This window comes from Schistocerca americana, chromosome 2 (assembly GCF_021461395.2).
Source record: "Schistocerca americana isolate TAMUIC-IGC-003095 chromosome 2, iqSchAmer2.1, whole genome shotgun sequence".
Taxonomy (NCBI): domain Eukaryota; kingdom Metazoa; phylum Arthropoda; class Insecta; order Orthoptera; family Acrididae; genus Schistocerca; species Schistocerca americana.
The window spans coordinates 518,210,826-518,214,459 of record NC_060120.1 but is presented as its reverse complement, the minus strand read 5'-3'; the positions used below and the strand labels follow the sequence as shown (position 1 = coordinate 518,214,459).

General features: G+C 45.0%; 1 pseudogene; it reads right to left on the bottom strand.

Moving 5' to 3' along the window:
• Nucleotides 1–3,302: 3,302 nt before the first annotated feature.
• On the bottom strand, nucleotides 3,303–3,420 carry LOC124597147 (annotated as a pseudogene).
• Nucleotides 3,421–3,634: the final 214 nt, after the last annotated feature.

Below are 3,634 nucleotides of genomic sequence, written 5' to 3'. Positions count from 1 at the left end.
ACAAAATGTGATAAACGTTATCCGTACAAAATTTTCAGTACCAACAAAACAATTAATTGAAAAGACGAGGCTTACGACGGAACCAACAGAAAATAACGTAAAGAAGAGAAAAACTAAAAATCTGAGAATGCAAAAACAGTTTGTTTAACTTCATGACACTGATGAGGCACAAAAAGTGCACTGCATAGCTAATAACAGTAAATGTTGAGCAGGTAACAATGTCCTAAAAAGTTCTGAATCAGGTATACGAAAGTTGAATGAAAAGTAATGCCTCCATCTTCGTTAATTCGGTTCGGATGAGAATATTTTAATAAATAGAACGCAGAAATAATTCTTAGAATGTGATCTTTAACAAACAATATTCACTTTTCCATATAATCACCAGCCAATTGGATACAGTTCTGCCAATGATGAACAAGTTTTCCGAACGCGTCACGAAATAAGTCGACACTCTGTTTCCGCAACCACGTCTCACACCCACACGTTTTTGTAAAATGCCGATTGTGCTTGCAGTTTCGCTCTGAGTGATACGCCGATCGTCCTGAATCGTTCTGAATCAATCTGTCAACATTTTGCTTGTGAAAATCGGTGATTGCTAACTTTCTCGCCCAACGAAGCACAGTACTCACATCAGCACAATTACCATAGACTGCTTTCATTCTCTGCTGACTCTCCTTTGTGGTGAAACCTTCTGCCGTTAAGAATTCAATGACTGCACGTTGCTTAAATCGCAATGAGCGACCGTCTGCGCAGGATTCCATACTTTACACTATAACAATACAACGGTTCAATGCTAAGGCTTCCCGCCAACTGGAGCTGTAGGGAGGAGGCTACGGAACAAGCCAGTACCTGCGTATGCCAATGCTGCCAACTGTTGAAGAGTTACAAAGGTGGAGGCATTACCTTTCAGTCAACCCTAGTATGTGGAAAATGTTTTGCGTCAACTAACATGAAATCTTGAGGGCGACTCTGATCGCTGAGTGCTTTCTGGCTGACCTTTTGAACTGACTTGTGTTTAATACTAAATAAAGTATGAGAATCATTTTCTCGTACTTCTTGTAACTTCCTTTGCACGTCTTATGGTTATGTAGTGAATACAGAAGCGAGGAACAGATACGGTTCATGGACAAATAATTCTGACATTAAATTATTCTGCATCTAATATCAAATAGCAAAAGTAACTTGATTTATTGCAGTTGCAGCGTCAGTTGCTAACAGTGGACCGAGCGTGGTGGCGCAGTGGTTGGCACATGGACTCACATTGGGGGGGACGATGGTTTAATCCCCCGTCCGGCCATCCTATTTAGGTTTTCCGTGATTTCCCTAAATCGCTCCAGGCAATAGCCGGGATGGTTCCTTTGAAAGGGCACAGCCGACTTCCTTCCCCCTCCTTCCCTAATCCGATGAGACCGATGATGTCGCTGTTTGGTCTCTTCCCCCAAACAACCCAAACCTAAAAGTAGATTTTGAATTTTAAAATATATACACGTACAAAAGTTTACAACTCAGATAGTCTTCAGTACAAAGACTACAGGGTAGCTGAAGAGCTCTGGCCGCTGTAAACCATCATAGCGGTCGTACTTGTTATGAAATGGTAAATGGGCAACATGGGAGTTGTGTGCGTCGATTTCGGAACTTAGGTAGATTGTTTGTACTTAACTAGACCCGCCGCTGGAGCTCACGGGAGGCGATGCTTGCATGTCATTGGCGGCGGCGTAAGCGTTCGTGGTAGCGCCGTCGTGCCGCGATGGCGGCTTTGGGAGACGCAGCGGCGTGACCAAAGGCGCGTGTATCTTACAGAGCGGCCGACCGGATGACGGCTGATATCGAAAGTTCTTGCGGTACATTTGTGTTGCTTAGGGCACGTAAACAAGAGGTCTGCAAAGGCTGTCTCTCAACCAGCATAACATTGTTATAAGTAAAGAAAAAATGAAATAAGTGTTCGGCGAGGATTAATCACAAATGAGACAACGGTACAACGCAACGATCTAGACTGGTGGTGTGTGTGTTTACGTCGCTGTTGGTACGCATTCTTACAGTACCTATTGACAATTTAGTGTTCTTCGTTCTGTTTTTAGACGTACCTCTTTTCATCTGATAATCGCTAGTTTCCTACTTGAGAAAAAAAAAATTCATGATAAATTGTGCAATTAGAAGAAAAATATTTATAACCCTTTTCAAAATAACTACTATCGTTCACAATTTGATGAAAGTGTATGATACTCTATTGGGTTCTTACCCTCTAGAAGTATATAATAACCAAATGGAACATTTTTTCGTTACAGATTTTACATGAAGTGAACTGTCAAAGTTAAACCATTAAGATTCAGTGATACAAGCGGATTTGAAACCCAGCATGAGCATCACATCGCACAGTAAATTAGCAGAGGAGTTCAAAATTTAGTACTCCAGCCTGACTGCAGCCGTGTGAAAACTGACGCACATGATAGAATACGCGCGACATTATATACTGTATCTCAGCTGCAGTGTGTATTCGTATAATAGTTGCCTATAATGTTACAAGGGTGAGCAGTAGAAGGTGAGGGTTTAACGCCTCGTCTACTATAAGGTCTTTACAGGCGGAGTACAAGCTCAGACTGGGCAACGGTGGTAGAGGAGACGGCCGTGACCTTCTAAAGCAATCTTAACGGCATCTGTCTCCACCAACCAAAATTTGGATGATCAGACGAGCACGGATACTGTCCTTCAAGAAATGGTTCAAAGGGCTCTAAGGACTATGTCTATGGGACTTAACATCTGAGGTCATCAGTCCCCTAAACTTAGAACTACTTAAACCTAACTCACCCAGGGACATCACACACATCCATGCCCGAGGCAGCATTCGAACCTGCGACCGTAGCAGCAGCGCTCGGCCGCAGCGGCCGGCTGAACTGTCATCCTTCCGAAGACAAGTCCCCTGCGCTAAGTCCCCAGTTATACGAATACGTGGTGTCTGTTCTGTCGGACATGTCCCAAAGTAGTGACACCACGCATTCATATAATTAGTAGGCCTAACTGGGAAATGGATCCACTTTCTTCAATTGGGTTGCACAAATACGCCAGATCTCCTGTGGGAATCTCAGAGCAGCGAAGAAATAAACTCCTCCAGAACAGGCCATGAAGGCCCAACGGTACCGACCGACCGCCGTATCATCCTCACCACACAGGCTTCACTGTATGCGGATGCGGAGGGGCATGTGGTCAGCACACCACTCTCTCGGCCGTATGTCAGATTACGAGACTGGAGCCGCTACTTCTCAATCAAGTAGCTCCTCAGTTTTCCTCACGAGGGCTCACTCCCTTGCCAACAGCGCTCGGCAGACCGGATGGTTACCCATCCAATTACTAGCCCAGCCCGACAGCTCTTAACTTCGGTGATTTGAGGGGAACCGGTGTTACCGCTGCGGCGAGGCCATTGGCCACCTCAGAGTGGCGAATGAGAGTAAAATAGAGAGTGACTGCGTATAGGTGGCGCTCGGTAGGAATATGGATCGGACGTGAGGCGTGCCGAGATAGTTCGTGCAGTTGCGATAGCTCTGTATCCCGGATGGCGCAGTGGTTAACGTTCGTGTCTAGTAAGCAGGATATCCCGGGTTCGAATACCTGTCCGCTACATATTTTCACTGGTTGGCGC